At 47.4% G+C, this 25553-nt stretch overlaps 2 long non-coding RNA genes across 2 annotated transcripts in view; one reads left to right on the top strand and one right to left on the bottom strand.

Moving 5' to 3' along the window:
- Window positions 1–25553, top strand: part of LOC144166885 (uncharacterized) — a 156347-nt gene that overhangs the window by 2341 nt on the left and 128453 nt on the right. The gene's annotated exons all lie outside the window — the stretch shown is intronic.
- LOC144166888 (uncharacterized) lies at window positions 5685–9316 on the bottom strand. Its single transcript, XR_013321785.1, has 2 exons — window positions 8934–9316; window positions 5685–5774 (listed from the first exon to the last, which is right to left on the bottom strand). It is a non-coding gene; the product is annotated as an uncharacterized LOC144166888 (long non-coding RNA).

Here is a 25553-nt window from a genome sequence, read left to right as displayed (position 1 = left end):
TATATAAGGAGTTATTGTTCAGGTTCCGCTTGGTATAAGTGGTGTCCCTCTTGAATGAGCTCCAAGCGAGGAGAGTTCCGCTAACGTCAGCTCTAAGTCTTTAAGCCTGGGGACGCCATCCGCCTGGTTGTGTTGGGTAGGCGGGTGTAGTATGCGGGTAGTTTGTTTGAACGGCTGCATTAGTTCTGTGTTGCGTGAAATTGAAAGGTCTGCATCGTCTCTGCCATGCGCAGAACGGTGTCCTGAAGTGATTTTAGTGGGTGCTCACTGCATGGCTTAGTACTCTGTAGAGGTGTTGGAAAAGCTGAGATTGGGGCGACCGTTTGTTGAGTCTGCAGTATGGATCTACTACTTGAAGAAGGTAGTAGAAGAAGCTGCGCCTCTTTCGTTCGTGTGTTAATTCAGGGGACTGCACCCATTCGATCGTTTTCATACGGGCGCGATAGGGAGTTAATTACCGTGGATGCAATCTCCTACGGTCGTTCCTTCCTGAGAAATGAGTGAACGTAGGCATTTATGAGAGAGGCTACTTGTGCGTGCCATAACGGGCGGGAATTTTATTTAATTGTCTAAGGAATGGGAAGCGTTTTAACCGTCCAGATCACCTTTTTTGTCATGCTGGGGTAAGTGGTCTGGATCGGTTGTGCGGTCGCCGTAACGTGAACTGCATGCTGGAGCATTCATGCCTTGACAAATTACTGCAGCGTCTATCACGCTGATCGCGCGCTGCACTTGCTTTCTTTGGTATAACTTTCATTCGGCGTCACTGCAGATTTTATGGGGTCCTTGCCCGCCGGTGTCACAAGGTTGCTGAAGCCAAAGCATTGAAAGTGCCATTGAGTGAAAAGAAAAGAACGGTGTCGGTACTGGCGTTGGAAGCCGAAAAGCGGCTGCCACACGACTGTGAAGGGGTTTAAAGCACGAGCTGCGTAACAATAAAAACACAAGGACCGCGCTGCTAAGGGAATCTTGGCCTGCGCAGAGCCACGTTGAAAGCGGTGAATACAGCTGTGGATGTTTCGCTATGTCCTTTACACTCTCCTGTATCATTTCCCTTCCCCTCTACTCCTTCTTCCCCGCACTGGGTTTTATGCAGTAGAGCTCCCTGCCGAGCTCAGTAATATCCCCAGTGCACTTACTTTCCTTTTCTTTTCACTCGAACCACCACCACCACCTCGCGATCCGCTGACCTCACACACCGGTGCAATAGCAACAATTCCACGCAGCGGAAAACTGAAAACACGAAAACAATCAGCGGTGTTGAATTGGACGCCATTGTTTCTTATTCAGTACTGACAGGGCTTAAAGAGACACTGAAGTGAATTTGTCAAACTTCTGCTTTTGTATGAATTGCACTTATTGGCTCAAATAAACTCCCTTTTCAGCGTTTAGCCGGTCGATAAAACATTATTTATCTGTGAAGCCTGAAAGAAGAAATATACCATGCGACATTTGCTTTGGCCGCAACAACTAACTGCAGTGACCCGTATTCCAGATTCGATGTGATTGGACAATGTCCAAGATTGGAATTCAAATCAGTTTCGGTTTATGTTCTGTGCAACCACATTCCTCGCATTCGACGTTATCGTTAAATGGGCATTATCGATATCTCAGGAATCGGCGTACTGCGTTTCTGCCATGTTGCAGGCTGCAGACTGCGTTAGATAAGCCTGTCAGCATCACTTAGAATCAGAACGTTTACTAGCAGAGGCGTACACAGTGGCTGAACATCCTCCGCATCATTGGGGACGCTCAACTGTGAGGCGCTTCACGCCAACCCTTGGGGCTTCCCTGGCTAGTCCCTGTGTAGTAAAAAGTGTGTTCCTACCACGCCGAGAGTCGGCTGATTCGGCACTGTGCCCGCAAGAAGTCGGTGGTTATGTCACAATCACGCCAACGATAACTCGCCAGCGTGCCAGTTTCAGTTTTGACGCAGTCTGCCAACTCGCTCGTGGAGCAGTGTTGGTTGGAGTGCAAAATCTGGAATTCAGTATAAAAAAACGTTACCCTAGTTAAAGAAATCAACTAAAAAAGTGCTATGGGGGGATTCGAACGCAGTAATTACAACGCACTGCACCGGCTGCTTCTCACCGCTCTGGCATAGCCGCAGCGCTGTCGGGCATAGAACTATAAAATATATATCGTATAGCACAACTATATTTAAACAGCGGGGCGGTTTAAGGTGGCGTTTGGCCGGCGAACGTGCGCAAGAGAATCTCATCGAGCGATGACGCGATCGCGCACGTTGGCACCCCTCAGCCTTCGAGAACACTCTGCCCAGCGTTCGTGGCGTGATCTCTAGTGTACTCTTCTCTTCACCCGTTCACGTGCGTTCACGTTTCAAGTGGGAAGCACACAACAGCTCGCGCTAAAGACGCCGAGTTCTCGAAGCCGCTTCCCACAGGTTTTAGCGGGAGCTAATGCGGTCTACTTTGGGAAAGCTTTGAAAGCCTGCGGGCAGAACGATCCGGGTTCTGCCAGTCATGTAGAACTTTCAGCGGCAAATTCTAAAATCCATGTGAGGTGCAACAGCCGAGCCTCCGACGAACTGAGAGATAAGGCGACAGAACAAGAGCGTCACTCCTGACAAAGAGGAAGCGCGGCGCGAAGGCCGCCGCGCCGCTACTCGACAACGGATACGACGACTTCGGTCCAATCCCGAATACAATATACACCCCGGCGAAGCGGCGGCGAATCGTCAGTGAGTTGCAGAAAATCCGGAGTTACGAGCTCGCATACATTGTACAACGGTCATTGTTCTTTGGGGGTGTCCAAGCATAACCACGCATAATCTTTGCCGAACCAAGAATCGGGGCCGCCAGCGTAACTCTTTGCCCAGTTCTCGCGCCACTAGTGCGAAGCTGCCACAATTTGTTTTATCTTCACCATTCCCAGCAGCTTAGATGACTATTTCTTGAATAACGCTTGTGCAGTAAGCGTCCCCCGAATTTCCATGAATATCTTATCTCTAGCGACTGCATTCCTCAGGCAAAAATTGATCGCAAGCATGAGGTCGTGCTGCTGACCGCTGTGCTAGTTCATCCAGCACCAAATGTGCTTCCCGTACCTTGTCTTTACACTTTTCAATAAAAGTTTCAGTTAGTTTTAAATCGTTAGTAGCTAAATTATCTTCGCTAACTGTTCTTCCTCCTTTGATTGGCCTTAATTTTGTACTAGCTGAACAATCCGCGAAGCGTCGCATGAGTGCTTGAGTAGAGCGACTTCATAAACTTTCTAAGCTTGATATATGTCACAAACAAACACACTAAAGGCACGTTCTTCTAGGCACAAATCATGCCTGGGCTTAATTTCAATTGAGGGAACGATTTCCGATTACCCGCGGGCGGCCGGCCGACTGTCTCTGCCGTAGGGTCGGCGAGCCGCGCAATAGAGCAATCAAGCCAAGACTTCTTGAGTAATCATGTTACGAAACGTCACAGGAAATACGCAAGGATGATGAAGAGAGGAGGACAGCACTTTCGTAATCACTTTTCTACTAAATAAAGCCGCGTAAACGTATGAAAAGTGGTCGAAACATGGCCTAGGGACTGCAGACCAAAATTTGAGCAATTAACCCCAGAATGTTAATAAATCACTTCAGTGTCCCTTTAAGAGTCCTCGGAGTTCTGCAGAGAAGTTGAATGTGACTTGGGTTGAAGGCATTTTTTTTTTTTCTGTACCTCAACAAAACCCCAGTGCGCCCTTTTTGCCCGTCCTCCAATCATGTGGGTGGCTAGTTTACTCCTGTTTTCTGGGTTGCCGGTAGTTTGCCACGCAGGAGCAAAATTCCGAGGCTCCGGGTGCCTATAAAACGGGAGGCCTTCCACAGCGCGAGGCGTCCCTGTGTGTGTGATTGTTCGCGTGCTTACTTGCTGTTGCTTGAGTCTGCGCTTGCTTTATCTCGAAATCATCTCGACGGTTTGTTGCCGTGCAACCCAACGTTTGTAGATATTTGGTGAGATCAGTGTCGTTGATATCTATGCACACTCCGTACTGTTTCTGTCGTCGTATAAAGAGGCCTCAAATAGGCTTCCGAAGATCGCCATTTCAATCGCGCAATCGCTAGAGTACCCGTTCACGACAACGTATACCAAATATTACACCTCTGCGTAAAGCAGAGGCCGAAAAAAAGAGGCAAACATGATCATTTCTTGCTTTCCCCGTTTACCTACTGCTTCCTCGCCGCCATGCGGACGCGCTCTGACGTAAAAGTTTTGGCTCTGACGCAGCCTCTCTGACGCACAAAGCACTGAACAGTACGGCGCCGCTTTTGGTGGGCCCCTTTAAATGCTGTAGCCAATCAGCGTTCCCGGCTCTCGTGGAAACGCGGGTGTGGTCCCGGCGAGCGGCGCTCCGGCACCGGCGGCACGGCGTATTTTAGTAGGAACGAATGTCGATCGTCGCTATCCGTCACACGAACTTAGCTGAGTTTGCAGATATAGCACGTCGTTTACTGGTATGAATAACGCTGAAGAACCCTGACAGTCCCTGCAGGCGGAAACGCAGTTACACGCGCGACCGCGGGAAGCATCTGCCTGCACAATCGACCACGGAGCCCACTCTGCGGTGTATGCACGATCCACAGCAGCTAAAGCTTGTCACCACCCCCCAGAGCGGGACTATTCTGAAAATCGATTTTTAAATGCGTGAGAGGCGGTGATGAGTGCAGTGAAAGATTGCGCTGATGATCGTCGTCGGTGCGACTTCGTAAAGCGGTGACTGTACAACTGCTGCGATGCTAAGCCTTTTCCGAGCGTCGGGGCTTGGAGAGAAATGTTCGCCGCGACAGTGCCGCATGCGGAAACGCTAGCGTGTCGCTAGCCATCCATCCATCCGTGTAGACCTTCAATTACTGCCGTGAGCGAGCATGTTGTGTTTGGGACCTCCTTACCTGGCCTTCGAACGCCCGACGCGACCCCGGCTGACGCGAGGAGCACGGTCGCCGGGCAGTTCGAGCGGCCCGACCAGCCCCACTGGGCAGTCGCAGGAAAAGCCTGAGCGACGGCTGCTAAAAGAAAGTGTGACGTACCGCCGAGCGGAGTCACACGCATTAGCACGAGAATGGCGGGGTCGCGGGCGAGCAAATTTGACTGCGTCATCTGGGCTCCTACACCAGGGCACGCTCCGCACCACCACTCTTGCATATGCCCTTACAAAAATGGTTATTGAGATTGAATTGAAAGTCAATTGACTTTACTCAGTACATTGTGTTGACAGTCAATTGACTTTGAATAGAAATTTTGTATTGAGTTCTCGTTGAAAATTGGCCGCCGCGTTTCAATTGGAACTCAACGCTGAGTTTCAATTGAAAGTCTATTGACTATAGTCAACATGTCTGTTGATTTTCAATTGACTTTCTGTTGAGTCTCAATACACTTTTCCTGTTGAGTTCCTGTTGTGACGTGTCAATTGAAAGTCTATTGAGAAAAGTCTGTTGAGTTCCAGTTGAGTCTGTGTTGACTCTCTATTCATTCTCCTGTTGAGAAATGTCAAATGAAAACCTACTGAGCATATTCAAGACAGCCCGTTTGATTTCCTGTTAGTTTTTTGTCAAGTTATTTCAACAATTGCATAGTAAAGTTCAGTTAACTGTACTAAATATATACTAAGTCTGCTTCAATATTGCAAAAACATTCTAAAAACTGTCGTCAAGGTGTCCAATGAGCAGGCGAAATAGTGAGGTGTTGCATGGCAAAGCTTGCTTTATTGCTCACGAAAGCATCACGGGAGGGCTGGAGCCTCGCAGGGTCCACTTGCCTACTTGACTGTGTAGCCTGCAAAATACAAGAAACAGACTTGTTTGTTTGCACCAGTCAAGTACGAAATGATGATTGCATCCCTTCTCATTAAGCATGCTGGTTTAAGTACCTGGCTATTTTAAAAGTTACCTGGCTTGCATGTTTGGAAAGCAGGGAGATAGCAGTTCAACAAATGTATAAGCTTTCCTCAGATTTTAATGCCGTAAGCCAAGCTAGCCGCATCAATTAATTCTACAATTGGTAGGGAGTGGAATGCCTTTAGTTGAATGCCTTCCGCATTAAGGCGCCTGAAATATACAGGAACGACTATGTTTCAAGGCGGCAGGGAGCCAAAAAATCACCCGCATGGGTCCGTAATCGTGTCTTCCACATCTTTCAGGCCCAAAAGAAATCCAAATAGGCCTATAAAGACTGGTAGAGCCACTACCTGACAGGAGAAACCCCAAACCTGTGCAAAAGCATACCTGTGAACCTGTGGATTTTGTTTTTTGAAATTTTAATGCTTGAAATCTCGTAAAACAAAATTAGAAAATTGTCAACTTGCATGAACTTGTTTACAAAACAAGCCTTGATTTAAAAAAACTAGGATCAGATGGTACTGTAATCTAAAGTTACTACATCAGGCAATCATCGCAAATGGCTTTATGAATGGATGAGCACATAATACTTTGTGCTTACCGACTAGTGGAAAAAAATACATGAACCGTGATGGAAAAAAACGTGGCAAAAAGAACGTGACAGGAAAAATACATAACTTGAATTTCGCAGTCTTTTACACTCTTGTAACGCTGAAGTATGGTGTGTGCCTTGCAGTACGTTTACCAAACAAGTAGCACTAAGCAGCAGCTTAAAGGGATCATATGAGACATGGGTATATCCACATTTTTGCCTTCATCATAACAATGCCAGAGGGGTATACCAGTATAACAAAGCCGTCTAATGCCAGTTTACACACAAGGAGAACACGAAACAGTTTTGTTTGGTGAGGGGAAAAACATCAGTTTCTGTAAATGAGAAATAATTTAAAAGCTTGTATCCCTTTGCTTGGCGAGATTTTCTATACACTAGCAGCACTAAAACAGTATAGTGATACCATGCCGACCAATCATTTGGGTAATTCCTAGAGGCAGAACATCTGTCAAAACAGATTGACTAAGCCCTCGCGCAATGGCGGTGTAGCATCAGTCAGTGGCACGTCTGATGCCACATTCAGCCAAAATGTTATTCAGTGATTTTGCTATTACTCACACCACATTCAGCCCAACTTATTCAAAACTGCTCCGAGAAAGGCAGTCAGCAGGTTGTGATTAGAAGCAATGGCAAATTTCAATTTACGCTAGCAAGTCGAGCAAGTGCTTAAGTCAAAACTGGTATTCATCAGTTTGAAAGTTTGACGCCTGTGCATGTTCTAGAGCAAGCTGCCTAGCACCTGTGACAAAAATTGGCAAATGAGAAATTCACGGAAAGATACATGGAGAGAATTGGCACTTAGTGGTAAAAGACTAATATATGACAACAGTGTGCAGTCTGTTTCCAACTACTACTAACGCAGCAGGTTTTTTTCTGCATTGGTTTTAAAGCCAAAGTGTCTGCTTGCCTTTAGGGTGCCGAGGTAGCACATCAGACTTGTGTAAAGATGTTTTGGGTTTAAACCCTACCTTCTGCGGATACATAGTCTCTATTTTCCAAAAGCAATCAATGAATTTGTTATATTCTTGGGCATTATTTTTTTAGCTGGGATGAAGTACGGTTTAGGCCACATTTGTCACTGCTCTGCACTCAGGGAACGCTCTTTCTCCAAGCAATCGTTCAAATTAATACGCAAATATATTGCTGGCTGCCAGCACTTTAGCTTGCAAGTATATTTTACCGCCATGTCTCCTAACTCGTTGAACACACTATCCTGTTTGTGACTGGTAGATCTGCCTCTCAGCCTAGCGCTGTCAGGTGTGCTTGCATGGCACAGTATTCGTGCGTTTGTTATTGATCCGACAGGCACTTGTTCGATTCAACCTCTTTCATTTTTTTTTTCATTTTCGTTAACTTCGTTTGTCAAACATTTTATTTATCTTCATCATGGTGTTCTTTCTTTTTTTATGACACTTCGTACTAGGTAATTCATGGCTGCTGCTCCGTTCTGTAGCGGCACTGCATCTGGGATTTTATTCATTCGTCAATTGCCTTCAAAGGTTTTGTTAGATCTTTAGCTTAAGATACATACCAATATAGAACACGCGAAAGCAATACAGCAGCGCGGAAGACAATAAAACACTGATTGATGTCAAAATGTTGTGTGCCGGTACAATAGCCTCCCCCTTCAATTTGTTACACTTACGTACAGTATTTTTGCAAGGCTGAAGTGAAATCATACCCTTTAGGTCGATCTGGAGACGGCGGGAATAAAAACACTGTTCATATACCGACAAATAACCAAGTCGTGAGTATCGCCATTCAGGAAGGTCTGCACAACATTTGTCATGATGAAATGTACAGTGTGCGTCAGGCTTGTCTAGGGCAAGCGAGCGCACGGCTCCGGAGCGTGCTGGCGACATCTGCTGATAACTGCTGGGTTAGAGATAGCTTGCCATTGCGCGTGCGCGGATCTCGGACAGGGTCGGGCCGGTCGTCATTTCGCATGGGCCACTGTTATTTGCAGACGCCACCACCCACGAGGGGCACTGGTCTTCCCCAGTGCCAGCCATGAGCGGTGACAGGCCAGATAGACGCGCCGTTTGACGCGTTTATCGCAGGCAGTTACGTAATCGCATAAAGCAACGAGCGCCAATGTTCTGCATCTCAAGCGCACCAAACGGAAAGCACGCAACAAGAATTCACTGCAGGGATTTCGGTCGAACCTGTTGTGCGATTACGTAAGTCCCTGGGGTGATAATGCACCGCGTCAAATTACGCACTGATCTCCGGCGTCACCGCTCACGGCTGGCACGAAGAAAAGAAGCACCCGTTGCGGGTGGTGGTGTCTCCAAACTTTAGAGGCCAAAGCTGAACGACGACCGGCCAGGGCCTGTCCGAGATCCACGCACGCGCAATGGCAAGCTATCTCTAACCCAGCAGCTATCAGCAGATGTCGCCAGCATGCTCCGAAGCCGCGTGCTCGCTTGCCCTTGACAAGCCTGACGCGCACTGCACAGGAGCGCTCGGAAAGAATGAACTTACCTTATAACAACGTCGCTCCCAGCGGGGCTCCCAGCGTGGTGAAATTGACGGATTCCAAAGCGTGGCTAACAGGGATGGTAACACCTCACTTCGCAAGCTTCTTCACCGTACGATCACAGCGCACAAACACAACACGACACACAAAGGATGTTCACCGGCGGTAGAAGAGCGCATACGATGGCTTTTCCTTCAATAAATTCGATGTATCGCCAGCTGCACTGCAATGTCTGACCTTCGATGCTGGTTGAAAAGATTCGCACACGGCACATAAATCGCCAACAACACGAGGAAAGCTATAAATTTGCACAGAACAGCGAGAACGACCGCACGACCGCACCACGCCGGACCCCGCACATCCGGGATTGCGACCAAGCGACATTGGCTTGGTTTCAAGTCGGTTTGCGATGGCTATGCCACAGCTACGCATTCTTGTGAAAACTGAGCGTGAAAACATTGACACGAGATATCAAAAAAACCTACGGCGGCTTGTGAGTCCTATGTTAATATTTACAATAATCTTTTATAGAATTATTACCAACCCCTCTAGCAGCAGTAATAATATTATATTGCAGATAACCGAACTCCGCCGAGGTCGCAATGTTGGCTGTCAGCGCCACTGGCGGCAGTGGCAACGCCGCGTACTAGACATTCGTGACAGCGCGGTCACTTCAGCTTAGCGTGGGAGGGTGCCAGAGGAACCAAAAGAACTGGTTATCGCCGGGTGTGGAGGTGGATGGCACGTCTTTTGTGTCCGGGCGCCCGCTTCGGCGAACTGCAGCAGGAGAGAGGACGGAAGAATTCTGGAAAGTCCAATCTTTGAAAACAGCTTCAAAGTTCTTGATCTGCTTGCGGGCGCAAGATATTTGCTAGGCGCTTGTGTTTGAGAAACGTAGTCCGCGGACGTGTTGACATCGTTAGCGAGAGAGCGGTTCGGAGTGTAACAAGCGGCACGCCAGCCCACTAATTTGTTCGGTTTCTCTTTTTTTTTTTTTTTTTTTGTAGTGGCGTGAAGCAGTGTCAGGCTCGTTCTTTCTTTTTGTGACCCTGTGCAGTAAAGATGAGTTGTTAATCAGCGCTTCAGTTTGTCTTTCTTCATTGTTTTCTTCGTTTGTTCGTTCGTTCAGTTCGTGTGAGCGGCGGCGCCTTGGACTGGCGTACGGAGTTCTTTTGCAGTGAAAGAACTGTTTTCACCTGTTTTAATAGAGCGTAGATGCGCGTTTGCTCCTTGTGGAATTCTCTGCATTCCACATTGCTGTTCTACTGTTGTTATCATAGACAGTTCACGGTATCCTCAAGGAAAGTTGTGTATGACGGGGAATAGAACTCGCGTCCTTGGGCTCAGACCACGGCGGGGTGCGCGAGTGATAACTGGAGTAATGAAGTTCACGAGTGAACGACGATGAGGCCAAGCCTGCGTTCGCTTGTTTTAAAAGTTCGCTGTGTACAAAAATTTAATTTTTTCGAAGTTTAGGGATTTACACCAAAGTTTTGCTGTTTTTTTTTTCTGAGTATTTATAGGCACAATTTCGTCACTGGAATATTCTTGTGCGTTTGGGTTTGTGAGATAAGTATTCATTTCTGCAAAACAGCGCTGTTAGTATCGTGCCTCCACAGAAAAACACTGAATCATCGCACTAGGATGCGATGTCACATATGCCTTTTGTAGATGTAGCAGATTGAATCGCGTTTTAAATGTACCTCCTCCCCACCTACCTTCCCGGAACACAAGGTATCACAGCATTGTATGTGTGAAAAGAGGTAGGGGGAGTGACGACTTTTTTTTGTCCCCAGAACTGGGACCCGAGATGTGTAGCCTCCCCCCCCCCCCCCCCCCGCCTTTCCGTTTTTTCCCGGCGAGATATGCATGCTTCATGATTCCGCTCCAACTTTCCCGGAAGACTGACTTCGAATATGTCCACTGCCGCTAAAGCGGAAGCTTAGCAGCAGTAGTGGAGATTGCTCACTCATTATGTCAATGCGTGCTAAGGTCTAAAGAAGAAAATGCGCTGCTATAGCAAGGAAACGATTCCGCGGGAGTCACGTGCCAGAAGAGATGAGTCACTAGAGTTTTGTCAATGTTTATTTCCATTGTTTTGTGCAAAGCATGTTGCGGCAGTATTTGAAAAATGCAGTCAAAAATTGTCCAATATAATTGATTTCCCCACTTAGCAGGTATAATTATTATTTGGGCGAAGATGCTGCCAGGCGTTGCGCGGCTGAGCACGAGGTCGCGGGTTCTATTCCCGGCCGCGGCGGCCGCTTTTCTGATGGAGGCGAAAAGCAAAAACGCCCGTGTGTGCGAGATTTCGGCGCACGTTAAAGATCCCCAGGTGGTCAAAATTAATCCGGAGCCCTCCACTACGGCGCGCCTCATCGTCTGCGTTGCGTCGGCGCGTTAAACCCTACAATCAATCAATCAATCGAAGATGCTGCTGGTAAAGGCTACTGGCCTAAGGAGTTTTATCAGCTTTGAAAATTAAGCTCGAACCATAAAACATGGACAAAAAGGGACACTGGTATATATTTAAACAACGTACTAGCTCGACTCTCAATTTTACTTGATTTTTGTCAGTAGAAACTCTATTGAGTTTCAATTAAACGAAGTCATTTGATATTCTGTTGAGTTTTGTCCATTGAAACCTTGTTGACTTTTTATTGACTGCACTCAATAGAAATGTCAATGTATAATAAAAAAACATAAAAGTAACCTAGTAGCCTTAATTCAGCAGACACAGTGGGCAGCGCCGAAAAAAATAGCCCTTCAAAGTGTATGTTTCAGCCTGATGAGTTTTGTCAATTGGTTCTCCAAAGAGTTTCAATAGACTGGTGTCAATTGCTTTTGTATTGCGTTTTCTCAATACAAATCCTTTTGAGTTTCTACTGACACATCTCAATAGCCAATTGAGTTTGAATTAAGTTTCTGTTGATTCAATTAAAACTCAACAGGAAAAGAATTGAAACTCAAAATCCATTTTTGTAAGGGTGCACCTATAAACTATCAGACCTCCGTGGGTTAGTTTATGGTACACAAATATCGCGGCCAGTGGTTGTAAGCAACCCCGCCCCGGGAGGTAATGGCAGTCAGTGTCATGAAATCTCCAAAAGGCACTGCCGTAGTCAGAAGGAAACTTAGCCTTGTACGATGGTCAGGGACTATACTCCTTCGACCGTACGCGCCCATCGCCGACCCGCCGCCTTCGGATTCTTATCGCGGGCGCAGAAGTGCTCACGACACGGTGCGACGGTGGGGCAGGTGGCACACGACCACCCCCTATATATGCACAGATAAACTACCAGACTACAATGAGTGAGCTTGAATGTGAATTCTGCCCACTGCTTTGAATAAAAACGTGGTGAAATTGAATCTGAACAGCAGAACTGTTTCAATCGGATTTTACAGGCGTGGAAATAGCGTTAATTTTTAATGTCATCATCAAGTTTAAAGATTTTTATTATGCGTTTGCGTTGCCAATGTTTTTTTTTTTTTTCCTTATATTCGCTGGATGCGTTGTAGGCTTCGTACAGATTATTATGATTTTGGTCAAAAGCTCCAAAGGGTGGTTTCCGATCTAGGTCTTTTGTGGCGGCTTTGACGTCGTTCAAAAGCTATTCAACCTGTTAATTTATGTCTGCAACAGTCTCAATGCTGTCGAGTTCATCGCTGGATTTTCGGATCTTTCGGAAGTCCTCCCAGTCTCTAAAGGTTTGCTGTTAAGGAGCGTGTGTGCTAGCTTTGTATTAGCGTCAGCTGGGCTGGTACGATTAAGTGGTCGCTTCCTAAAAATGTGTCTGCTACATTTCGTGGGGCCTTCCCTAAGTGCTGGGCAAAATGTGAGATCAGAGGTGGAATCTCTCCTTACGCTGTAGATGAGTCTGGTTGGTGCGTTAACTACTGTTTCCAGTTTGAGGTGATGTATCTGTGCCGTATCCGAGAGACATCGCGTTTAAAGGAGCCATGAAGAGAAAACACAAGTTTGGTTCATTCAAATTATTGCCTCGTTAGAATCATACTGACACCACTTTTAACGTAAACTTCGCTCAAATAAGCTACATAATTAAGAAAAAAAGGTATGGCCATGCGACCCACTAGCTCATTTTCCGCAACAGAACCTATAATCTCATACCAGACAGCTCTGCGTTGGCGGAGGGAGGAAAAAGCAAACGCAATATAGGCAGAGCTTGCAAGCTTGCCGAACGAGCTATTAGCGCTTAAATTTAGGGCACATTCTTTTGAAAGCCCTAAGAATGGTGGGACAAACAGTGGAAGTTACGAAAGCACACGTAAACATAGAACTACAGATGCATACTGCTGTTGGTACTGCGCGCACTATGCTTGGTTTAGCTGCACAGGACTCGGGGGCTTTGGGGTTGTTTCAGACGACACTGGCCGATTGACACAAGCGACGATGTCTTACGTGACCATATTTGTCGAGCGAGCACCATGTTTCACGAAACGCTTGTCTCCATGAGGAGAACAAGCCAGGTACAAATACGTTCACAAACAAACCAAAGGCAGAAAACGGCTTGCCACGGTGTGCTGGCCCCATCTAGGTTCACTAATGGTAAAAATGGCCCTGTAATGTCATTGCAAATCACGAAAACGCATGATTTAGCGGGAAAATCAAAATTTTAACCTAAATTGATTCATTTCTCAGTGCATAAAGCATCGTTTGCATTCGGACAAGCGCTGGGGGCGCTATATAACACGAAATCTTTCGAATAACACAAACTTGTGTTTTGTCTTCATGGTTCTTTAAGGTCCAACCAAATGGACGTGTAATTCCGACGTACTCGCGCATCGACGCAGATAGGCGTCAGCGCACGTAAAATAGGCGTATTCCGGCGTACGCCGGATTCATTGCTACGCGCTTGTTGCAACAAAGCCTGTGCATAAAAAATATTCGTGCACTGCACGTGTGCACAGCGCGCGGAAACCAGTTCCGCCTACGCGTATAAATATACGGCTGGTTGTACGACACAGTAGCGAGAACTGAGAAGGGCGTGTTTCGTATACGTTTCATCTCAGGTTAAAATTGGCTGACATGCAAAAAACAGTCCTGGACTTATCGTTTCTTGTTCGGATACAGTTTAATGGTCATAAATGGTAACAGCAAGCTCCTGTTGCAGCGGGTACACTGGCGTTAGACGGCCGTCGAGGTGTGTTGCTCTGTGGTTACGGTGGCTGCCAATGAGTTCACCCTCGGCGGCGTAGTGCGCGGCGGCTCGTGCTTCTACGCACGTTTACGTCAATGCACGAGTACTTCGTTATTCGGCCTTTCGTTATTTTCCGAGGTTCGGCCTTTACGTACGGTTGCAGGTTGGCAAAACCCATGCAGTGTGACGTGCAATAAAGTCTCCCACTATGATGAATGCGTGGGATACCGTTTCTTCGCCGGCTACGGATAATAAGTGGTTGAATGTATGGGCTCTAACACTCAGCACACTGTGTGAGTTGAGAATTAAGAATTTGGTTTTTACAGCGAAGCTGTTAGCCTCTAGTTGGTTGGAAAATTTTGTGTTGTATACAAAAAAACACAGGCAGGACCCAGACCTTCTCGCCTCAGACGCCGAGGGCTTACGTCAGGCTAATCAGGCATACAGCCTAGAACACAGTACTCGTTTAAAAAACCACAGAACAAGCATCGAAACCGCATTATGAATGATAAGGCGCATTTAAACAATGGGACCTTCCCATCATGTGTTCCTAGTAAAGATTATGTTTGTAGATTATGTTTTATGGTTAGGGAAGACTAGTGTCACTAAATAGAGCAATTCTCGCCGAAGACGCCGAGCACATGCGTCTGGCTATACAGGACACAGCATTGGTTACCAGAGAAGCCGAGCGCAAGCGACAAGCGCGCCCAGACGTCGAGAAACGTTTCATACCCTGCCCCATTACCATTTTTAGTGGTTTACAACAGCTTCTTTTGGCATTCACTTTCGCAGGGCGGGGTTGCGACAATTTTTAGCAGCGGAGCTGCTGTTACTGGCCGAAAGTTCGCCGTTCGAAGCAAATACTAAGAAAATGCCGAGCTCTCATGAGCGCGTGCCTTGCGCTGGCCACTGAGTCCCTAGCTCGCGGAATGACTGTTGTAAATTGTATTTGAACACGCGCTGGACTGTCACGTGGTTGGAATGAGCCGCGCAAGGAAGAGGGCGGCGAAGAGGATTTGTACGTGCATCACGCAGCGCCTGCAGTGCTTTTACTTCGTCTTTTGAAAAGGAACACGACGCTCGTTGAAATGGATGCCGGGTTTTGCATCTCGTTTCTTCGGCGCCACTAAAAGCCCAGGCGCGGTTTTCCTACATCAAATTTTGGGGCCGAAACCCAGGAATCAAGCCAGCAGCACGAGCCTTTTATTTCCTGCGTGGGTAAGCCGCACTTCGAGCTTGACCGGCATGGAACGAGCGAAGCACAAGAGGACGTAACGACGAGCCATGAACGCGAGGATCATCAATGAAGTCAACCAGGTGCTCCAATCGAATCAGTTCGGTATTTCCAGACTTCGAATTCTGCACGGCCGCCTCCATGCTGGCAACTTGGAACTTTGAGTCTTGAACAACAATGTTGAAACACACCTGACCGACGACCTAGCGGCAGCCGACTACGACGTGGTCATGCAGTAGGACGACGCCGCGAACAGCACGTTGACGTTGCTCGAGCACCACATTGAAGTATTGCAGACCGCTGCAACGCCTCCGTCTTCGGTTCCACCTTCAGCCGCGGCCACTGCGTCTTCAGAGACAGCACCCAGCGGACACCAACTTCCTTCACGTGAGTAAGGAGCGAGGCTTCCGAAGTTGCAGGTTCTTCGGTTTGACGGCGCAGTAACCAAATGGCAACCCTTTTGGGGCATGTTTCTGCATTCAGTGCACTAGAAGACGTAACTGTCCAACGCTGATCGCTTCAACTACTTGATCTCCCTTCTGGACGGATCTGCTGCGCAAGCCGTTGCTGGAATAAAGGTGACCGACTCCTGCTATAATGATGCACTAGAAATGCTCAAGCGACGGTTTGGGAGCGTCAAAATGATCGAGCACAAATACCTGGAGAATTTGCGAATGCTCAAACCTGTCAGCTCAGCTAGCAACGTGCCTGCTTTGCCAAGCTTTTGGACAAGGTGGAACTGAACAGGAGGAGACTGCATAGCCTGGGAATCACAGAGTATTCGTACGTGGCTATGCTAAACGAGGTGCAGCTCAAAGTGATCCCAGCCGACATTGTGGTAGAGTACTATAAAAAAGAAAGCACGGAGAATGCGACAGGAACTACCCAGGCTTCGTCTGATGAACTCGACAAGCTACTCAAGTTTCTCCGAATCCAGGTTGAGTGCTGAGAAAAAACTTCTTTCATCATTAATTGACCGAAGTCATCTGATAGCAATGTTCCAGTTTTCAACCGCTCTCCAAAGAAGCAGATTCCGACTCCTCCGCGCCCAAAAAGGTTCTTTAGCAAAAAACGAACCTCCAGCGCTGTTGACAAGCGCTACCGAGCATGTAAGAAAAGCTCCAGCGCTAATGCTAAAGGTAAAGATGAAAAGACACCCGGATTGTGGGAGGTTACCACGGCAGCCGCACTCTCTAGAAGCCATAATGTATAATTGTAGACATGGCTACGAGTGTGCCATTTTTTCCCGAGGTGACTCGCAGATTCAGCCACCGCTGCCTCAAGTCGACGACGAAGAGCTGGTGGAAGTCTACAATGCTGAGGACGACTTTGCCTCCACCGCTCACAGCGAAGAAGACGGCGACCGCTTCGATGCATATGACGACGATTGCTAGCACCGCAACTATGCAAATAAACGATTATGCTGAAACGTAACTATGTGTCCGAAATGCTCACACACATCTCTGCCTGTCAAGTCTTGCACTTGAGTGCAAGCTTCCCTGAATTTTCTTTGTGTCTCTTTCGGTAGGGTTGTTAATAGGTAATGGTAAATATCTACGCTTCAGAATTGTGATGAATGAGCGGGTAGATTTCTGTTTACCAAGACTGCTCTTTTGTAGTCGTCAAGGTTTTGTAAGGATTTGTATCCTGGGCCCTGAAAGCTTAACCATTGCGCCCGTCTCCTGGAGTGATTTTAATTGAGGAGGCAATTTCAGGCGGTGTATAGGCTTCATTGCCCTGTTTCCGCTTGGATCCCGGAACATTCCACTGCAAGACTCGCACGTTGCTGAGTTTTGTGTTCTAATGGTTGACCGTAGTGGTTACTTATTTGGGACCAGTCCTGTAGAGTTGCTTATTAACGCACTAACTTTATTAGGCACATTTTCGATTTTGCCGTGGCTGCTAGCCGTGTGCTTTCAGCCGCGCTCATCAATCGTCCGCGGAAGTACGTCATCGGTGCTTACAGTAAACTGCATCTTAGGCATCTAGATACGAGGGCTCGCCGGAATCGTGAATGCCGAGCGGCGGTAATGATACTACGGCTGAGCAAAGAAAAAATACGCGATTTGAGCAGGCGCCGCGCCGGCATGCAGCAGTTAGTTCTACACGCCGTGTGTAGTAGCATGCTATGCAGACATGGTCGCCAGCCATGCCCGCAACATACGCCAAAAACAAAGCATCTCTCCAACTACCTAAAATGATCCCGGCGCAAACAAAGGGGGCGAAAAGTTAACGCCAGGCACTTAAAAACCAAGAAAAGCCTACATTGTAACAAGAAACAAACTAAAACATGTCCCGATAAAAAAACGGAACCGCGTATGTTGCGTCTAATTTAAAAATTTTTAAAATAACTTTAAAATTTTCGCAGTCGTAACACCGCCGCAAGCTCTGTGCGGCAAACAAAAAATGGCGCCACGTGGCAAATGTAAAAAAACCCTGAAAATTGGCCAGCACGTGATCAACGAAAAGGTCACGTAAGAACGCCTGGCACGGTTCTACAGACAAACGGCAGAACCGATCACACAATTGCCAAAATACAGGAAATGTTTCACCATTTAGCCCACATTGTGAAACGCATGAACAGGGAAGTGCACGAATTACAGAAAAAAATATAAAAATTGGGCAGGCACTGACCATGAGCCAGATATCGCAAAGCCTGCATTACCAGAAACTAATTACCCACACTGAAGAAGGTCACTGAAGAGGCCCGCAATAGAAGGCTAAACAGCATCATCAGGGCAGAATAGGCAGTCTTAAGCCTCCCTATTTTCAGAGTCTTCACAAGGGTCTATGAATTCTGTCTTGTAATAACTTTAAGAAATCAGAGAGGCCACTCTCGTAGCACAAAATAGCGTGGGGGGGGGGGGTCGGAACGAAAAGGGGACCGGTCATCCTATAATTTATAGGCACACCTTCAGAAAAAAAGGCTCGGTGCCATGATTGGTATGTCAGCGATCCATTGACGTTCCTAAAAAACCCTCTCTTTACTAAAAACGCACATCCAAACCTACGCGAGGTCAGGAAACAAGCCAGGATCAAAACTTTCAGCAAAGATCCAAAACCACGCAAACAGTGTGCGCCGACGCCGGGACGTTCGAAAGCACAAAGGCAACAACTGTCGTACTGGAGAACCGTGGAAGTCGCTGTGAATGCATTATCTTCCTGCACACGGGAATTGAAGCCTTTTTAAGATCCCCCTAGCGGACCTATGAAATAGATGCTTACACATCATTACACACGCTCTATAAGCCATCAGCTTCTGGGCTACAGGCGGAGTACCTAAACGCTTGGTAAAGATTCTGCAACCCAGAATGACAAGAGTTAACAATGCATTACACACGGACCCAAGCATCTTGAAAGGAAAGACGCAGTCGACCAAAGTACATTCGAACTCGCATACCGTGCTCCCTGAAGACCACGACTACCACACTCCCCTTTCTGATCATTATTGAAAACGTCTCCTGATCATACGCCTAGGAGCACCAACCTTCCCCGTGCCACACGGGGATCTCATCGCCAATAAATCGCTAACTCTGCTCACGATACAAACCGATGCTTATATCCACAATCTTCGACGGGAAAGATGTTTGGTAGGAAATGTCCTACAATAACTTCCATCTGCGCTAAATACGGGTAAGCACCCAGTCTATTCTGGGAAACCTGGTCATATCCAGAAATATGCTCAGGGGTAAACAACTCAAACATTGCATATCTAACTTATATCGACACATGACAAACTGGCCTAACCAGCTTGTCACCTCAAGATCAGCGTGAGCTGATTCTGGGGTCCTGGAATTCTGGCTCAACCCATAGGGTCTACAATCTCTTTATCCCCTTTTGCCAACCCTTCAATTAATCTTATCTCAACAAAGACTGTTACATCACTCTCTCTCCCACACACTATCTATCTCTGTTTGTCTTATAAACAGACCAAACGTTCTGTCGGGCCACCACGATAAACTCTTAAACTTTGACAGTGTTGATTTCTCCCCGATTGACCAACAGCCCACAGACGCAACTATTCACGCCCATATATATTAAGCCACGCGCGAGTAGATGTCCTCCGAGTTTCGTGCGCCGCATGATCAAAACCACTGCGTATAGCCTAGCTCTCGTCACTTAACATAAGTAAATGTTGGAGAGCATAAAACGCCCCCTCGACGCCGGAGTAACGATAGCGTGTCGTACATCTTAATACCTCAATGCAGATTTAATCCGCAACTTTGTTCCGCTATGTTTCTTATTTCTTGGTTTTTCAATATTCGCTATGACGAAGTATCTCCATTTACGCCAGTATAAGGGTTAAGGGTCTTCTGCCAAATACGCCTTTTTGCGGAAATTCCTGGTTAAGTTACACGGTTCACCACTTCCGCTATTTTTTTCTCTTGTTCTTGATTTTTGTTTTTCAAAGTTATATCTGACCAATTATCTCCATTTACGCTATTAAAACGGTTAAAGGTGTCACCTCTGCCAAATCTGCATTTTTTGGGAAATGCAGAGCGTTACATGATTCGCCATTTCCGCTATTTCTTACTATGTTATTATTTTCTGGTTTCTCAAAATTCTGTGTAACAAACTATTTCTATTTGAGCTACCATAACGATTAAAGATGCTACTCCAGCAAATCGGTATTTTTGTGGAAATTCAGGATTGCACAGTTAGAATTTCCAAACTTTTTTCTATTTTTTCTTATTTTTTCGTTTTTCGAAATCTCTCCGACGAATTATCTCCTTTTACGCTTTATTATGAAGATAAAAGATGTTACTTCAGCCAAATCAGCATTTTTGTCGAAACGCAGAGCATTACACGGTTCAACGTATTCGCTATTTTCTTTTAATTTGCTAGTATTTTGGGTTTTGGAAATTATATTCAACCAATTGTATCAATTTACTCTACTATAACAGCAAAGAAAGGTTCGATGGTTCTGGTTGATGGCTGGATCTTTCCATCCGGACTTCTGATGCTCTGAAGTTGCTTGAATAAGTCTTCCTGGTCACGACGAGGATACATGAAGAGGTGTTTTTAAAAGTATATTTAAGCTGAAGAGATATACAAAATATTTAGAGACTGAAGCTAGACAAAGTAAGTTAGACAGACAAAGTAAGCAATAAAGTCAGAGTCTTAGCCAGAGAAGACTTTGTGAACGCGGCACCCCTGTCAGCGACAGACCCTGGCTTAAGGCAACCCAGGTGGTGAGACCCTCCCTAACGTAGCCTGGCTACCCAACAATACGCCGACCGTGCATAGCACTTGCAACCCTGAGGACCCCACCGCGAGATTACGTGTACCGTGGTTTTAATCGGTCACTTAGGCTCCGCCCCCGAGGCACAGGCGCAGAGGCCAATCATGATTTCGTGTCGATCTGATTGGTTGCATTACCGAATCCATGCATAGACTGCGGCAGCCAACGCACCCTCAACCATGCAACGCTGGTGAGTCTCTCCCCCCCTCCGCCCCCTGCAAAAAAAAAAAATTACACCATCTTCCTGTAGGGGAACCCTGAGTAGTATGCGAAGCAGCCATGGGGTCGATTGATGTTCCCATTAGTTTTCAGTTCGTCGTTTCCGTTGACGTTCAGCTTCGCATGCCTTCGTTGTATCAGTAGCTTCTTGACGCAGTTTGAATGAGTGAAGTACATAAGGCGCGTTCATAGCACATGCTCCCGTCTCAGTTTGTAGCGCAGTGGGAAGAGCGCCGCGAACCTCCCGTTGCGGCCAGAGAGTCGTGGGATCGAAACCGGGCGCCGCCTAACTATTTCTTTTTATAGTGGACTGCGCTGACGTCAGCCCAAACGCTGTCGCGGCTGAAGAGACGCGCATGCGCAGTAGAATGCGGACGGCGGACAACGACAACGAGGGAGGGAGGGACACAGTCCCGAGAATTAGATGCTTCACATCTAAAAAAAAAACAAAAGCAAATAACACAAGTAAAACACCACTCGGTACCACGCACACTTGCAAACCACGTGCAAGTTGCCGGCACAAGTTTCTTCGAACGCGGCCCGCGCCGCATGTTCCCACGCCTGCGCGACGTGCATAATGCCTCGTCAGAGGCCGGACCGCCAATCTAGAGAAACCGTGACCCATAACGGGTAATACACGGATTCGGTGGGTGCCGCAGGCATCGCAATCCCAGAACTAACCTCGGGCATCTACACTAACATCTTCGCACCCGCTTACGTGCGTTAGCGAGCCGGCAAAGACCGAACGACCGCCAAAGACCGGCCGTAGTCCAAGAACAGTTGACCGCTATAGGCTTCCCCGTTCGCTGATGATGATGACGATTGCTAGTGGTATCCCCTTTGTAACGGGGTAGTGGCGTGTCACCTTGCCAATAAAAATGACTATATTCATGGTTTATACTCTTCGTTTAATACTAGCGCAGCTCTTAGTGCAGGCACACAATAGTTATTCCGTGCTAGGGCGACGGGCAGCTTCGTTTTGCAAACAGCTCTCCTTACTAATAAACGAGCAGGTGGCACCGGAAGCAACTCTCGCCACGTTCCCGGAATGCGCCCTGAGCCGTCGGACTAATATTTTCTCACACTCGCACTAAGTGCGTTATAACGCACCGACCAAAGCGCGACAGACCAGTTGAGGCCCGAAACGGTTTGTCTTACGCAGGTGCAATGACGCAGAGGCCACTTGCTCTTGACAAGCTGGCTTCTCATTCTTGGAACTGCCAAACCTCGCGCGTTGGGCATCTGCAGCGTCGATGGCACCTGGAAACCTTACAACAACCATTAAGGAGTTACTTCCGCCAAATCTGCATTCTTGTGAAAATGCGGGGAGCTTCCCCATTTTACCATTTTTTTCTATTTTTCTTATTTATTAATTTTTCAATATTCTTTCCGACCAATTATCTCCAAATACACTATTATAACGCTTATAGACGAATAGAGGTGTTGCTACCCTAAACCTGCACTTTCGTGGAAGTGCAGGCGTTGCATGGTGCGCCTTTTTCGCAATTAGATGCGAAGCATCTCATGCTCGGGGCTGTGTCCCTCCCTCCCTTGTTGTTGTTGTTGTCCGCCGGCCGCACTTTATGGCGTCTCTTCAGCCCCGTCAGCGTTTGGCCTGACGTCAGCGCAGTCCACTATAATAAGAAATAGTTAGGCGGCGCCCGGTTTTAATCCCACGACTCTCAGGCCGCAACGGGAGGTACGTGGCGCTCTTCCCACTGCGCTACAAATCGAGACGGGAGCATGTGCTACGAACGCGCCTGATGTCCTTCACTCACTCAAACTACGTCAAGAAGCTACTGATACAACGAAGACACGCGAAGCTGAACGTCAACAGAAACAACGAACTGAAAACTTTAGAGGAGGATGTTGAATTTCCCGTGGGAAAGCTGTGGCGGGAAGCGCCACGCGCCTTACCGCTCAACCAGAGAACAGGACGAAGAGGGCGGGCAGCGGGGTAAGAGCGTGAGCATGACATAAAGAAAGACGAGAACCAGGAAGTGTTCGATTAGGTAACGCGGGTGTCAGTCTCTTCGCTGTCTCTACATTTCTCTACATTTCTCTGTCTCTACATGGGGGTTCACACTACGTTCCCATTCGTGCTTCGATAAATGAAACAACATAACGGCAACACAACGGAGCCTACACGGAACCCCGATAATGCTTCGCACCTCCTCATGGTTCCCCACGGGAAGATGGTGTAATTGTTTTTCTACATTTGTTTTCTTTTAATACCGTTCGACGCATTATCTTCATTCATGCTATCACAACGATTAAAGCTGTTACTTCCGCCAAAGCTACGTTTTTGTGGAAATACAGGGTGTTACAGGGTCCTGGCGGTGGGGTACTCGGTAAAGAATGCTACGCATTAAAACAGCCGCCGGGCTCGGGCCGTGATCGCACATGCATCCTTCCCAGCGGTTAGACAACTGACCCGCTCCTGTGGGGAAAGGTGTGCAACCTTTTTAGGCAAATTATAAAATGCAACAAGGAGACACGTTTAGAATGTGGTCCTTTGCCATTGCGTAGTAAACAAATTTGAGGCCTGATTTCTCAGGTATAGTCACAGCAAAACAAGGGCAAAGTGAATGTTTTATCACGCCCGCGGGATGCCGAAAGTATCTTGCTCAGCCTTGAATTCTGCATGCGGGACTAGCAGCAACACACCATTGCAAGGGTGGTTCGCATACCTTTCTTTTTTTTGCGATAGTATACCCCATGGCATAAATACTATGCTACAAGTATAGGTGAACTCCCGTTTCGCGAAAAAAACGCAAGGTGATGGGGTCCCCATATCCACCGATGAAGGTCAGGTGGTTTGCCAGGATGCAGGCCTGTGCCTCGAAGGTGTCGTGTTCTGGCCGCTTTCAAGGAAGGGAACATCCCCAGCAAATGTTCTGTGTCCGCATTTTCGGCAGGAGCCGTGCAAAAGGGGTACTTCTGTGTGAACGGGACATGGTAGAGCGGTGGCCACTCCCGGATAACAGCGGGAGAGAGAGCTACACCAACACGAAGTCTTCGCAGCAAGACCTCCTCCCAGCGAGCGGGTCTACTGGGGAGGTCCGTTACACATGGTGGAATTAGAGCTCGTGTAGTGTGACGAAGATTTTTTTCCTTTGGAGAAACTGTCCTGGGGCATATATTTTCAGGTCAGTAAAGTCAATAATCGTGGAAAAAATGCAGGGTGGGAGGCAGCATCCGCCGCAATGTAAGCGGGGAGCGTATTTCGCCGGTCGCACAAGAGCCGCAGAAGGCAGGGGTACGTATACAGTATTTCCTATATGTCCGTAGAGATAGCTGAGGTGTTATTTGCTCGACGTAAATCACGTATGGCCGCAGTGGAGTATATAAATTTGTAAAGTAGTACCTCCTGGGGCTTGATGAAGACCAGGAGTTAGTGCTTGTAAGCCGTCCCGGATGGCTGTAAGCTCGGCCAGCATAGACGGCAGTGTGCGGCGTGTTTTGTACGAGCATGTTTGACAGGCCTCTGGGTGGGAACGACATTGTAGTGGTCTGGTCAGCACGTCGTCCTTGGTCCCAGCGTTCACAAATGCCTGCACCACCTGGGGTTGAGACGCAAGCTGGGGATGGGGGTAGTGAACGACCCATGTAGGTTCCTAACGCCGCCCGCCTCAGCAACAAAGTTGGGTTTATGCATGCGGGCGGACCGACGCTGATGAACAAGCTCATCCAAGGGGTTAACTTGAGCTTCAAGAACAGGCACCTTTCCTTTTGTTGTCACCCCGTATAGAGCGCTGATAGTGTTGTGATTGCTGGGAACGGAAGAAGTTCGTGACAGGTCACGAAATTGATCTTCAGGGAAGGCGAAATGCCCGAATGATATTGACCGCTCATTGTCATGAAAGGGTGGGCGGACAAGATTGCTGTGAACCGGTAACCTTTATTTATTTTTGCGGCTTCTTTCCGGTTCGGAACAACTGTTTGGGTTAAGGTTCAGCAAAAATACCTGTTTGGTTCGGTTCCGGTTCGACACCCTGACTATGACTGATAACATCAATCAGACCTGCGGAGATAACACATCATATTTGTATGTAATTGTTTTAACAATTTCCTCCAGGATGCATAGCATAAAACGCGAGTTACAGACATTTTTTAGAACCACACGGCTCAGGTAGGGGTCTATGAATTGACAGCAGAGGGAAATTCCTGTGTTCAACTCCACGATGAACTATATCATTGGGACAAGTAACGAATAAACCGATGTGTCTTATGCTCACTGCTATATCGGGCCAGCCGGGCATCACCAGTTACATACCGCCAGTGTATGATACACCTTTAAGCTCCATTGCACACTACGGATCAACACGTCGCTAATGCTTTCTGTAGGAGAATTACCGTGACACCGACACCTCTACTACCATTATCTTCGCTCCCGAGCGAGGCTTTCTCAGCGATGTCGTCTCCCATGAATATGCCATTCTCATTTGCAGAACTGCTGTCTGCACGGGCCGTCATAAAAAATCCACGTTTTCAGGTCCGGACGACGTCAGTTATACAACCCTTTCGCATTTAGGCGAAAATGGGAAAAGGTGCCTCCTAAACGTTTTTAATCGATCGTTGGAGACCGACCGTCTAAAGCCAAAATGGAAACATGATCGAATTGCGCCAGTTCTCAGACCAGGAAAAATTCCAACTTCCATCGAGTCTTACCGTCTCGTAGCCTTTCTTAGCGGTGTAGGCAAGCTGATGGAGAAGCTGGTGCTATATCGCTAGTAATGAGATCTAACAGTCAGAAATGTATACGGAAGCG

Source organism: Haemaphysalis longicornis, unplaced genomic scaffold (genome assembly GCF_048455015.1).
Source record: "Haemaphysalis longicornis isolate Haplotype H1 unplaced genomic scaffold, Haemaphysalis longicornis Haplotype H1 scaffold_196, whole genome shotgun sequence".
NCBI classification, from domain to species: Eukaryota; Metazoa; Arthropoda; class Arachnida; order Ixodida; family Ixodidae; genus Haemaphysalis; species Haemaphysalis longicornis.
The sequence above is the reverse complement of the archived record's forward strand: the minus strand, read 5'-3'. Positions and strand labels throughout refer to the sequence as shown.